The 14,027-nt window shown below is 35.0% G+C and overlaps 1 long non-coding RNA gene across 1 annotated transcript in view; it reads left to right on the top strand.

Moving 5' to 3' along the window:
• The window catches only part of LOC140251868 (uncharacterized), a 28,402-nt gene extending 17,793 nt beyond the window's left edge, over nucleotides 1-10,609 (top strand). Inside the window, exons 3-7 of the long non-coding RNA XR_011903479.1 lie at nucleotides 616-683; nucleotides 2,936-3,040; nucleotides 3,983-4,085; nucleotides 6,081-6,180; nucleotides 8,752-10,609. This is a non-coding gene — a long non-coding RNA (uncharacterized lncRNA). The remainder of the gene's footprint in view (nucleotides 1-615; nucleotides 684-2,935; nucleotides 3,041-3,982; nucleotides 4,086-6,080; nucleotides 6,181-8,751) is intronic.
• The last annotated feature ends 3,418 nt before the right edge of the window (nucleotides 10,610-14,027 follow it).

The following is a 14,027-nucleotide window of genomic DNA, read 5'->3' as shown; positions in this document are numbered from 1 at the left end:
TGCTCGAAGTGAGACTGCTAGCCTGGACAAGCAGAAAGGAAAAAGAGGTCTTGTGATGGCCAAACAGTTTTTCTTTCCCTCTAAACAGAAATTGGAAATGTGAAGTCCCTTGGGGTGTGTAGTTCTTTTCTTCTGAGAGCGGAGTACCCGGAACGATTCACAATCCATGGAACTGGATCATTAACACTTTAACTCCCAGTGCTCTATGTGATGTTATGATGAGGAACACTGATATAAAACCATGTACAGCTGTGTATGAATAGGTAGCTTCTAGGCCCTATGGACATCTACAGCAGTGATCAATTCTTTTCTGCTACAGAGATGCTGAGGATAAAAATAATGTGAGGTGTTTTTGAAAATCCTGGCTCTCCCACTCATTTTTCTTAAATGCAGTTTGCAGAAACCAGATGTAATAGAGCTGGAGAAGAAATTCTATTATGCCTTCACTGGTGTTTGAATTTCTCACTGCTATGCCCATATTATCACTTAAGGTCATTTTTAGAGGTACTGAGTTATATAGCAGTCTGTGTTCTTCTGGGTCTGAACGTGCCTTGTCCAAGTATGCTTTGTAATTTTCTACTTGTAGACATATTTCCCTCTTTCTCCTGTTTCCAGCACAGAATACCCTTGGGTAACTCCTTCCTTTTGTACCTTCTGCAAGGAGAAATGAAAGCATCATTCAGGTAAAGTTTCCTTTTTAGAATGCTTTTTGTCATTCTACAAAGATGAAACTACTGAATACTGTAATTTAAATGAGTTTTGGTTGCCACCCTCAGGTTTAACAACATCAGGGAAAGCAAGTAAATTAAAAGCAAGTAAATAATCACTTACTTTTCCTTGATTCTTGTGGCAGCTTGCTATTTTACACTTTTGTTGGTAGTCTGATGAATGTCAAAGATAGAGTTTTGTGCAGCAGATGCATGTTTTTGGTTGGAATGAAACCAACAATAACAGCATTTTATACTAACTACTGAAAGAAAACAATTTGTTGTTTTTAGTGAAAAGCAGCTGCTTGGAATTTTACTTAGGAGATGTCTTAAATGTAATTTCTAGAGATGGCCTTAGTTTCTTAAATCATGAAAGGCTACAGACCATAATTATTAAATGTCTAGTACATTAAAAAAAAAAAAATTCTTTTAGCCTTTTAGTCAATGCAATTTTACCATCAAATGTCTAGAGAATGAGATCTAAATTCCACATGGAATGAGCAGTTAGTAATGAAAATAAATATAGTAAAATAACTTTATTGATGACAGTTGTGTTTTTAATGGGCTATGAAATGCCAACTGTAAATTCAAGAAAAAATAACTCTTGTAATAAAAATAATATGCCATGCATCTTTCCTTCTATACACACACACACATATATATATATTTATTTTTTTTTAATTTTTTTTTTTTGTATGCTCCTAGATTCCATAGATGAAAAAAGTTTCAAAGAATAATATAAGGAACATGGCGGTAATGTTTCCCCTTTTCCATTCTGCTGAAGTTCTTATTGACTGGAAGAGGGGAAACATAACCCCCTTTTTCAGGAAGGGGTTAAAAAAAAAAAAAAAAAGATCTGGGGAGTTACAGGCCAGTTGGTCTCACTTCTGTACCTGATAAGATCATGGAGCATATCCTCCTGAATACCCTTCTAATGCACATAAAGGTAAGGTGATAGGTGGTAACCAACATGACTTCACCAAGGGTAAATCATATCATACAAACTTGGTGACCTTTTATGATGAATTTATGATGTCAGTCGATAAAGGAAGAGCAACTGATGTCATCTACCTGGACTTGTGCAAAGCATTTGATGCTGTCTTTTTGGCAGAGAAAAATGGATTTGATGGATGGACTACTAGCTGGATGGTTGCACTCAGAGTTGTGGTCAACAGCTTATTGTTCGAGTGGAGACTGGTGGCAAGACTGGTGTTTCTCAGGGACTGATGCTGGGACCAGTGTTCTTTAACAGCTTTGAAGGCAACATGGACAGCGGCATTGAGTGTACCTTCAGTGGGTTTAGAGATAACACCAAGCTGAGTGGTGCAGTTGACTCACTAGAGGGAAGGGATACCATACAGGTGGGCCCATTCCAACTCGATCAATTTCAACAAAGCCAAGTGTGAGGTCCTGCACATCAGTTGGGGCAGTCCTAAAAGTAATTACAGTCTGTGCAAAAACTGGTTTGCAAGCAAACCAAGGAGAAGGATTTGGGGGTGTCGGTTAATGAAGAACTTGTAAACTTTAATTTACCTCTTGTTTATAATATTTTTTCTTACCTGAAAAAAAAGTATGTTATATGATGAGTTGATTATGAAGAAATTCATATTTTGAGAGCCCTGCAGATTCCCACTGGTGACTGGCTGGCAGTCTGATGTAATCTGATTTTTTGTGAGAATTACCAGTCAGCCAATTGTTCATCCATTGTGTTATGTACTTTTATGGCTGTGCACCGGACATTTTGTACAGAAGGATGCTGTAAAAAACAGCACTGAAAGTGTTGTTGAAATCCAAAACATCAACTGGTTTCCTTTAGTCAACCAAGATGAGTAACCTCATAATTAAAGGAAATTAAGATAATTAACCTTATAAACTTGTTGTCTGTATAGTGTGATTGACTGTATTGTCTTTCAAGTATTTTCCAGCAACTCCCAGAATAGCCTTTGTGATCTGTACAGGTACTGAAGTGAAACTGACAGGCCTGTAATTACCAGGGTCGTCTTTTGTACCTGTCTGAAACATCACTCCTTGTGAAGAGATCATTCTCATCAAGTAACAGATCAGTGTTACATTTGGTCCTCCATTTGCTGTTAACATATTAAAAAAAAAAAAAATCACTTTCTGTTTCCCCTGTCAATGATGTCTGGGTTACCTCTGTTGAATTCAGGTTGAATGTATGTGAAAGAAAATTGATAGAAGATAATTTCTCTGTGATTTGTTGCTCTCAGTGCAGTGCAGGATCTTTGCTTACAAGGGAAACTCCTGAACCGCAAGCTCATTGACCAGTAGGACCAAACACAGAATAATATCTGATGTGACTGCTGCTAAATTTGGTAAAAATGATGGGTCATTTGCTTTCTTATATACGATGTAGATATAAAAGAGGTTGTTTTTCTTTCTTTCTTTCTTTTTTTTTTCCTACTCCTGGATGCGTGTGACAATTATTGTATGTAGATTTCAGTATCGCTGCCACTGCTGATTTTTCAGTATTACTTTTGGATTATTCTTAATGCAACGTTTATCTTGTTTTTCTTCCTCCTTTTATTACTTTCTTATCACAATTCTTAAGTTATTCTGGAAAGCATTGAGCATTATCCCTAATCCTTTTGTTTTTATTAGCTTTGAAATATTTTTCAGACAGGGCTACATAATTCAAACTTCATCTCCCCTGTATTCACTACGAGAATTTGTGTATACAGGCACCCATTCTTGAAACTGAGGAGTGAAATTTGTGCTTTGTTGCTCTGTTCTGTTTCTGTAGAAAAAATATCCCTCATCTAGTAACACAGCTAGACTGGTACCTAACTAATCAAAAAATGTTTCTTTAGAAATGACAATAATAATATTATTAAGCAATGTTTCTTTGTAACTGAAATTGCATTATCATGTCCTTATCACTTTGGCGTTCAGATACTGTGCAAAATCAATTTTTAGAAAACATTGTCATGTAACATGAGAACTGTAAATAAAAGTAACTATAAATCCCTCTGTTTTAGTATTAGGTCCTTTCATATATTCTGTCAGCAGTTAATTAGGTACTTAATATAAACTTCAGAAAGGATCAGAGTGTCTAGATACTTTATCAGAAACAAGACTTAAACTTTAGGGAAAACTGTACAATTCTGTGAACCAGGGCCAGTAGCAGCACCTCAACCTCACAGTTATTTTGAAGTATTTGCAGTTATTACAGTTGTATTTTGAACTGGTTTTATGTTACAGTTTCCTACAGTTTCCTTTTTTTTTTTTTTTTTAAAGATTTCTGTTCTTTTTTCTAGATTCGTTTTAATCTGCATCATTGCCTGGTATGTTTTACATTTTTGCTGCAGAAATGTTTGGACTAAGCCAAGGGCAAAGGGAACTAGGATGGAATGACTGGAGGTGAGGATAGCAGCTCTACCATATTTGCCTTTTGATCAGGGAAATTAGCTGAGAAACCCTTGCTAACGTGCGTGATATCATCTTATCAACTTCAGTCCCTGAATATTCTCTGCAAGCAGGCATAGGTTGTGCTGTAATCTCAATCCAGAATGAAAAACAGTCCTATAAAGAACATGACTGAACATTCTTGAAATTTTCCTTTGGTAGCTGTTATGCTTTGGGAAACATTTTTGTTGTTGTTGTTTTCTTTTGTTTTGTTTTTAATTTATTCAAGGCTTGCAAGGCAGTTTACTTATGTGAAACGTGTTCCATAAAATGTAAACTGTGTGTTGATTTCAGTACTGCTATGAAAGTTAATGTGCACTGGCCATGAACCATGAGATATTGAAAAGGTGGGGAAAAAATCCATTACAAATGTTGAAAAGTGTTAGAACTGAATGGTCAAGACCATTCTTTTCTGAGTGATTTTAAATTGAAACACAACTAGTGATAGGGAAGTATACTCAAAAGAAAATTACAAACTAAGTTATTTAAAGTAGTACCTTCAGATGATTGAAACACGCACATTTCATGGTCAGAAATTGTGTCAACATTGGCTAGCAGATAACTTCACAAAATAAAATGCATTCTGTCCTTGGCAAAACTGATTAATTTTCAAACATCTCACATTAACAGCAAATTAATGAAAGCATGAAATAATTAAAAAATTAAAAAGAGAGTGTCATGGAATCCATCCATTGTGAAATAAATTATAATTTATATATTATAATAAATATAAATTATAATTATATAATTGTGTGCCTCCGGTGGCGCAGCGGTAGAATTCCCGTTTGCAACACCAGGGGGCCCGGGTTCGAATCCCCCCCTGTGGAGCAGGGGGTAGAAGTGCCGCTCTGCTACACAGAGGGCTCGAATCCCGGGAGTTGGACTCGATGATCTCTAAGGTCCCTTCCAACTCGCACAATACTATGATACTATGATATGATATGATAATAATTCCTTAGAGATATATTGGAAAATCTTGATAGAACAATTAAAGTAACAGCCTTAATGACTCAAAGCAGAAATCAATTTCTAATCTATTTCTTGATACAGCTCAAATCAATCAATGTGAGTAATCAAGAACAACACAATAGAAGTAAGGGCAAAATATTTGAGAAAATGCCTCTGTGGAATATGGATCTTAGCACCGTTTACATACGGGCTTGGGAAACGACCTAAATGCAATCTGTTTTTCAAATCTTCCCAGATTGATACAGCTTTTCTGGAAAGACTATTTGTATCCATGTGTGTTAAATTGTCAGTGGAGTTTGACTTCCAATGTGGATGTCAGGATACACCTGATAACAGGAACAAGAGAAACATAGTCCAAATTGGATTCTTCCCAATCATCTCTAAGTCGCATTTCTTCTGAAAAAGCAGCACTTGTAAGACATGTACATGTTTTTGTATACCTGTCTTGAGAAACCTTTTGGTTGAGAAAGTATTTGGCACCACTGAATACAGAAGCAGTTTAGGACTTTCCTCTCACATTAAATTTCCTTCTAGTGGTTTATGCCTCTTTTCTACCATGCCTTTGAAGACAACATTGAGAGAAAAAACTACTTGAAATAATGTTGTGAATATACCTGTGAATGAGGTAGACAATCCAAAGACATGATGTATGCATACAATTAGGAGGAAAAAATCCTCATGTCTATATTCACGATCATGCAATTTTTTTTGAAATGCTGAATATAAGTGAAGTAATAGAACTACATAATGAACAATCAAATTGTTAAGATGTCATAGGAAGAATAGAAATTAGCTTAGCAAAGAGATTAGGGAAATGTCTTGATGCTGAAAACTACTGGTTTTCCACAACCCTCTAGGCTGTATTCTCTCCATTTTTATTTATTTATTTATTCATTCATTTTTGTGTGTGTGATTTCTAAAACTGAGGCAAAAAAATCTGTTGTAACTCATCAAGATCATATCCTCTCTTATCTCCTGTAGCATCTTTCTCTGCCATGGAACTTGCCCACAAGCTAGCATGACTTTGAAGACTGGGAGATATCTGCCAGTTGAAACAAGCTGTGATGATGCGGTAACAATGGTAAATAACCTTCCTTGAAGCTCAGTAGGCTGAGGTACTAACAGGCTGACTCCTGTTCTTACCCCTGCCATCAGAATGGTTCCAAAGAATGTTTATCAATCAGGTGATAGGCGCTTTATATATAAAAGTATAAATATAAATATGTATATAAAAAGACAAAAATCAAACCTGCCAGTTGAAACAAGCTGTGATGATGCAGTAACAATGGTAAATAACCTTCCTTGAAGCTCAGTAGGCTTCTGAGCTTCTACTATAAGTAATTTAAAAAAAAAACAAAACTGAGGTTTTAAAGGGCATTCATCTTCCATTTACTACTCTAGTTTTCCCTACTTTAGGCTGAAACTGTAATATTGCTTTTCTTCTAACTACCCTCTTTCCTATTTTCCTTTTTCATCCAGTTGATATCTAAATAAATCCAACTACCTATACGCACAACATTTTCAACTCGTGCAGTCTATGGTAAAGGTAAACAAAATCTCTTGTAAATGTGTGTATACGGATTTCCTTTATTCTGCTTTTTGAAATGATATTTTATGGAGTCTTACAGCTTCAAAGAAAAAAATAATCCTCGCTGAATAAGTGAATAAGAAGTGAATGCTTACTAGGATTTTCCTTCAGTAGCTCAGTTCATTGATTAACTGGCAAAAAAAGCAATATTCAGTCAGCAGTTCATCTGATAATCATTTATTCCTTTAAGGCTGTCTAACAGCCTAATGAATTGTTGCACAGGTATTATGAAATATGTAAACTGGCAAATGTCTGCATGGAGCATATAAGGAATTTCCAGAACATCCTGAACTTCAAAAGCAGTTACCCAATTAATTCTTGGTAGATACACAATGGGTGGTCTGGAGTGAAAATCATAAGATTTTTTGGGTAGGGAAGATGGAACACCAGTTTCTTTTGGATCCATGTCTGTGTTATACTTGTTGCTATCTGCGCTGCCCAAGCAAAGGAAATCTCTGTGACAAATCTGATTTTCTAAAGCTTGTGGATAAAAGAAATTGAATGTAATTTGATATGAGGAAAGGAAAAAAATAAAGGCCTCTGCAGCAAGTAATGTAGGTAGTAGCATAAGGCATAGCAAAAGTAGTCAAAGATAGGTCCTTGAAACAGAAATAGTGGCTATTGTGGTCCATGCCAGAGGTAAGTAGCAACAGATGTCAGCTAGCTATGCTGTTTTCAAGTAAGCTATATCACACATTGAGCACTGTGGTAAGAGGGAAAGTTTCTATCTTCCGTCCACTTCCTCTACTTTAGGCAAATTATCTTATGCACTGTAATTTCTGCGATATAAATTGGAATATGTAAGCTTTAAACAAATGAATTAAGTTATACCATGATCCAAATATCTCCTATTAAGTGTAGGCTCTCAAGTATAAGATATTACAGAATCACAGAATTGTAGGGGTTGGAAGGAACCACTGGAGACTGCCAAGTCCAACCCCCAGTTATAATTGTAACAATGTGCTTTGTTGCTTATGTAACTTATGTTTTTTGTTTTTCCATCTATACTGAAGTAAATGGCAAGTTTATGAGGATGTGTCCAGGACTAGTATCATGATTCATCTATATAAGTGGTACCAGTAGTAAACAAACAAACAAAATAACAACATAACAATAACTACAAAATCTGAGGCTTTGTTGTTTGTGGAAAAACTTTGCAGTGAGCTGTTGTGAGATTCATCATTAATATTCTCTTCTGTATAGTATACTTTGTATGACCATTAGGAACACCTTATTTGTTTTGTAAGGCAACCTTGCAGCAAAACACTAAAAATCCTGATATAGAATCATAGAATTACCCAGGTTGGAAAAGACCTTGAAGATCAAGTTCAACTGCAGCCTAACCAGTACCTGATCTCTAAAAAACCTCTGCTAAATCATATCCCTGAGTACCATATCCAAACAGCTCTTAAATACATCCAGGGATGGAGATTCAACCACCTCCTTGGGGAGCCCATTCCAGTACCTAACCACCCTTTCTGTAAAGAAGTTCTTCCTAATATCCAACCTAAACTTGCCCTGGCGCAACTTGAGGCCATTTCCCCTCGTCCTGTCACAGTTTGCCTGGGTTCTTAAGAAAAGGGGAAAAGGGCAACTGGCGTAGTGGAGAGGGTGCGCAAAATTGAATTTAATGAGGTATATAAAATAAAACATTTTAAAATGTGTTCAGTATTATATGTATTCAGTATTGACATGTGTAATGGAAACCTGTATCTTTCTTCTCTCTCAACTTCAGGATTTCTGTTCAGTGTTTCAGTTATGCCTTTAAGACAGAGAGAATCTTTGCAGTGTATCTTCGCAGTGTGTCTGGAAAAAGTCAAACACAATATAGCTCAACTCTCTTATTCAACCTGTGTCTATACAGTAATTCTGTTATAAAAGTAAATAAATAAAAATGCTCTGTTTGTGTTGCTTAGTGCAGCCGTACATGCTGAACTGAAAAGCTGAAATAGAAACTATTTGCCATCTACTGCTTAGAGATCCACTTGAACAAAGACCTAACAATTTGAGACAGATATTGAGCAGGTAGGGCAATGATATTCCCTTTTTCCTGTCTTCATACAGGTGAAGAGCATGTGATACAATCCATTCCCCAAGGCATTTCACACCATTTGATCATCTAGCGAAACAGAAAAGAAGGGAGCTGGATAGCCTATTGACTGGATCGCCGTGGTCAATTGTCAGAAGCGAGAACTGGGAGGAACTGTTCACGTTTGTAATATACAATCAGATTTCTTTTCTATGCATAACTGTTTTGCTCACGTATCATGCTTTGCTCATGGAAATTTTTGTGATACCTCCAGCTGCAAGGTCATGTATACTCTCGGACTTCATTTTATAATGTAACCTCAAGAGAAAGAAGACAAATTTCTTCTTTTCAAGGTAAAGTTCCCATAACTTGTTACTGCTTTTTCTGTATATTTTCTGTGTTACATCTTTTTTGAGGTTGGGGAAAAAAAAAATTCCCATCCACATATCCTTTTATTTTTTGCTGATGCTTGTGGTCTGCCATGTTGGATCCTAAAATGACCAGTTCTGTGCCATGTTCTTGTCTGGAATCATACTTTTTTAGTGCCCAAAGCAGGACTTTTCAAGAAATGAAATGGAAAATGGAAAATTTGCTCCTTGTGATTCTTGGTGAAATCAATCCGCTGGCTTGCATTTGTGCATTTGAAAGCTCTCTTTCATTAAATGGTTTATCTAAGGGAAGGAAGACTGATTATACCCATATGTGCAGAAAACATAATTTTTTTCTTTTCATCCCAGATAGTACTCTAGTACCACAGTAGCAATCTGTAGAAGCGTACAAAATGATGTTTTCCTTCCTAAAACCTTTTCTGTTCTAGCTAAAATCCAGTACTACCATTAACAGGCTATTTAAGTGCTGCATGATGTGAGATATTTAAAAGCCACCTAGAAATTTATATTAATAAATATAGTGCACTATAATATATGTATTTTAGCTTACCTTGAAATTAATAAGCTAAAACTTTTGACAGCTTAATTAAGCATTTACAATAAGCTTTTATTAAGACAGGCACAGTAATTTATCTTTCTGAAATTGATCACTTTTGTTTTTATTTTTTTAAACAAGTTGATGCCATTTACCATTTGTAAAGTCTAAGGGCTGTTACTCTATTTTTCTCATTCCCCTAGGATAAGAAATCATGCTGTACAGGCCTTTCAAATTATTGTCTTCTCTTTCCAAACAGAGCTTGTTTTCTATATCATAAGAAAAGGGTTTCCAGGAAGAATATCTTCATCCATCTGAAGTAATACTAATTCAATTCAATTTAGGTGTATATTCATTCAATTTAGTTGTATATGCATAAGTCTTCCTTGGAGTACCAGTACTGAAATGTCAATGAGAGCTTAGAAGGCTTTCATATAGTACTTCCTAGTAGGGGTGACAGCTCCTACCATTTTTAATTTTATGTTACAAATTTGATTTGCAGCCAGTGGACTGATCTGGGAAGAATTCCATTTGCAGGTTTATTGCAACATTTCCTTTACATTTTTTCTTACATAACAAAAGAGAGTTATAAGTATTGTATAATTACAGTAAATTGATGATGTCTCCTTGCTAGTTTTTGTTTTAGAAGCTGATCTTAGTAGTGACACAGAATATAGTTTTACTTGCTTTCCATTCACAAGAAATAATTCACCCAATTTCAGCATGCTCAAATGGTTTCCTTATTCTCTTTTTAAAAGCAAAGAAAACAAAGTTATTTGGGATTCCAGATAAATCTGAGTATAGACAACTACTGATAATTATGGAGTTGAGCCTTAAAAAACAAAACTAGCTAGAAATGTTCAAGAGTCAACAGCAATTTACTGATAACAGGAAATAAGGAAGGGTTACAATTGGGCAATGTAATAGGATTTTCCTGGAATATAAAAGTCTTGGTTAAAATTTCCGGGACAAGATAGCACGAGTGAGAGATATATGTCCACAAAATACAAAAGTCTGTGTGCTCTGAATACAAGATGCTTGTGGTAACAGCACCGTTGATAGTAGGGAAATAATGATGTTATTGTGCAAAAAATAGAAGTAAATTGAAACTTTAAAAATCCACTGTGAGAGTCTATTCTTTTTTCGCACTATACAGCAAGAAACTACACATTCAGAAGACAGATTCTGTTCCTCTTGAAGGCAGATTGGTACCTGTGACTTTACTGGCAAGAAAACAAAGTAAGAAAATACCTGAGCAAATTACAGTGAACTCGGTGGAAAATTTGAGATTCTAATGAGGTGGATGACAGATCTGAACTGCTGTCTTGATAAATTGTTTTGTAATTGATATCTATATCAATATATTTTTTCAAAACTTGAGAAAGAAGTTTTAACACACACACAAAAGAAACAGTTCTGAATGAAGTGCTTTACCAACTGAAACTGTGAAATGTGTCTGCAGGCCTTGGCAGAAGATCAGTTGTATTCAGTTATATGATGAGACGATGAGGAAATTTCTAAGAAATCCAAAATATTTCCAGTCTGCATTAAAAAGACCAGGGTTGTCATTATAAACACAAAATTAAAAAATAAAAAAATAATAATTAAAAAATACCTAGGTATTCCAAACCTGTATGTTAGGATTTTATTGCCAAAGCTAGAGGCTGAAACGTTTGTGAGAAATCTTTCAAAGTATTACAGACCTGACAGTTGGCATGGTAGGTAGTGTATATTGAAAATCTGGAAGGCATCTGACAGTGTATCATGTAGCTACAACAGCTGAACTGATCATAAGTGAATTTCGCATCATTTACAATTTATCCAAGTGAAATAAGACTTCACTTGCTCTAAGAATATGAATAAGACAGACATAAAATTGGAAAGCTTCACTGACCAATAAGACAAAAACTGATTTAAGCTTGGCACTTCTGGATTCACCTAAAAAGTAAAAGCAAGGCACAAAGTGATGATAATGCCTGCAGTAAAGATTACATTTATGAGCTTACATCAAGCTCTTGTCTTTTCAAGGAGCTATGCTTACTCATACCTGGCTGGCAAAAGTTAAGGCATGTGCTTTCTACTGAGATTTTTTTTTTTTTTCCCCATTCTAGAAGGCTGTACAAAGTCTAAGTCCTCTTTCTCAGTTTATTTTAATCAAAGCAAGTATTTTTTATTGTTATCTGTTATGCAGATCTTTAAATGCATTCTGTATAATACGCCTGTTGTTTATCTGGGAAGTACATAAAGTAGAAATAAGCTGTGGGGGGAGGGGGAATAATCCATGCAAGGTTGTTTACTGCTCAGTGTCAGTGAAAACAGAAAAGTACCATTTACAGTGTACATTAAACAGCCTGTTGGGGTCAGACTGAGGTAAGATTCCTGAATGTACTTTGTTCCTAAATCAGCGTTTTAACTCTTGACGCTACTCCCTCATACTGGATAAAATTAAGAAGTAACAAAAGTTAGTTTTTTTCCCTCTGATATTGCCAAAAAGAACCTTTGGAAGAATTAATATACAGAAATCTGCAACGCAGCCATATATCAATTTTGTTATTGTGCACTGTTGACTTGCAGTACCCCATTTCATCTTGCTTGTAATAGCTGAGGTCTGCAGTATCCAAGAAAACCTTCTTATACTGGACCGTTCTTTTCATTAGCTTTTCTTAAAACCTTGGTGTTTTTTCTTCTTTTCACAGAAATAAAACATTTTATGATGTTTTTCTCTTCCCTATATTATATATATATTTTTTTCTTCCAGACTCAAATTTAATTAAATGTATTGGTTTGAGCCTTAGTGAAGACAAGGAAAAGTAAAAAAGAGGGGAAACATAAAGATATATTTCTTTGTATAACTTTCTGTAATGCAGGTGTGGGGAAAAAGAACAAAACCTATGTATTTTTCAGCAGTTTGTAATCTAAGTACCACATATAGCCCTTTCTTCCATTTGCTTCCTAATAACAATGGAAAAAGTGTGGCCCAAGTTAGAAATGGGGAAAAAAAAGGACACCAACCAACTGCTAAATAAATAGACACCTGGGAATTTACATGCAGATATACTCCTACTAGGATGAATGAAACAAGACTTCTAAGTAGAATGACAGTTCTACTTCTATGGTTGAAATGCTTATTCCAGTAATTCGACATAGATTAGCAGCAGTCATTTGCCATGTGATATCCAGAGGTAGTCTTGGTACTTATATGCAAATTGAGAGTGTTACAGAAATAAACTATGGTGACTGGAATTATTAGGGTAGCTTTAATGTTGGGAAATGTAGTAAATGCTTATTCTCAGTCGTTTGAGCAGAAAAGGTCATGGGCCTGTTTGAGGTACGTTTTCAGAAACTACCAATGGGAGAAAGTGAAAAAACTGAAGACAACGCCTTTTACAGTTCTTCTATCTTGCAGGTTACCTTGTGTCATTTCACTCAGAAAATCAAAAATAAAGTTTTCTCCACAGTTCATAAAAAATCATAAATGTTTATATGATTGAGTGCTTCCATTACAGGGAGAACTAAAGAAATATTTACTTTTTTTTATTATTATTTATTTATACTGTTGTTTCTCTCTGCTGAGCACAAATGTAGTACCTGTTCAACAACTAAATATGAAGATGCTGTATTTCCTTATTTTAGAAGGAAAGATCTGGCCTATTTTGTAATGTATATGATCATTTTCCTCTGCTCTTATAAATGCAAATACACTCAAATATTATTTTTCAATATGCAAAAGCATCATGAACTAAATGTTTTTTTGCAAGGATTATGGTCCTCCTTTTACTATGTGTATTTTTTTTGTATTTTCTGAAGTTGTATCTAACTCCTATCTTATTGTAAGGGCATATTCACAGTTGGATCTTAAAACATTTTTTATATTTATTCTCCACATACCTGCATTGCGTTCATCAGCTCTATTTTGTAAATTAAAGAAAAACATGAACTTACAGTTATTTATCTTGAACTGAATTTTACATGTAAATTAATTCCAGTAAGTACAAACATAGCAATGTTATTGTCAAGCAATGGTCTCATTTTGCCTTTTGGTTGATATTGCTCTTAAATGCTTCCAGTTAGATCTGCGAATTATTTTTAGAGCACTGGATTTCACCACCACCTAACCCATTACTCATCTTTCAATGCAAAGATAGACTTTGTAACGCTCTGAGATAAATTTAAATATATATGTGTATATATGTCTATTATCTTTAATCTACCTTTTTGAAAGCAGAAACATTGTCAATGACAGGAGGGTTGTTTAAAAAAAAAAATAATAATAATAATATGTAGAACCACATGCAAGAGATGAGGTGTTTTAAAGATCATTTTTCTTATCATTGTCTAGCTTGAGAAAAATAAGAAAATAAAAGGACAAATGTAGAACTGTGATATG

Source organism: Excalfactoria chinensis, chromosome 4 (genome assembly GCF_039878825.1).
Source record: "Excalfactoria chinensis isolate bCotChi1 chromosome 4, bCotChi1.hap2, whole genome shotgun sequence".
NCBI lineage: Eukaryota > Metazoa > Chordata > Aves > Galliformes > Phasianidae > Excalfactoria > Excalfactoria chinensis.
This window is presented reverse-complemented; position numbering and strand designations above follow the sequence as displayed.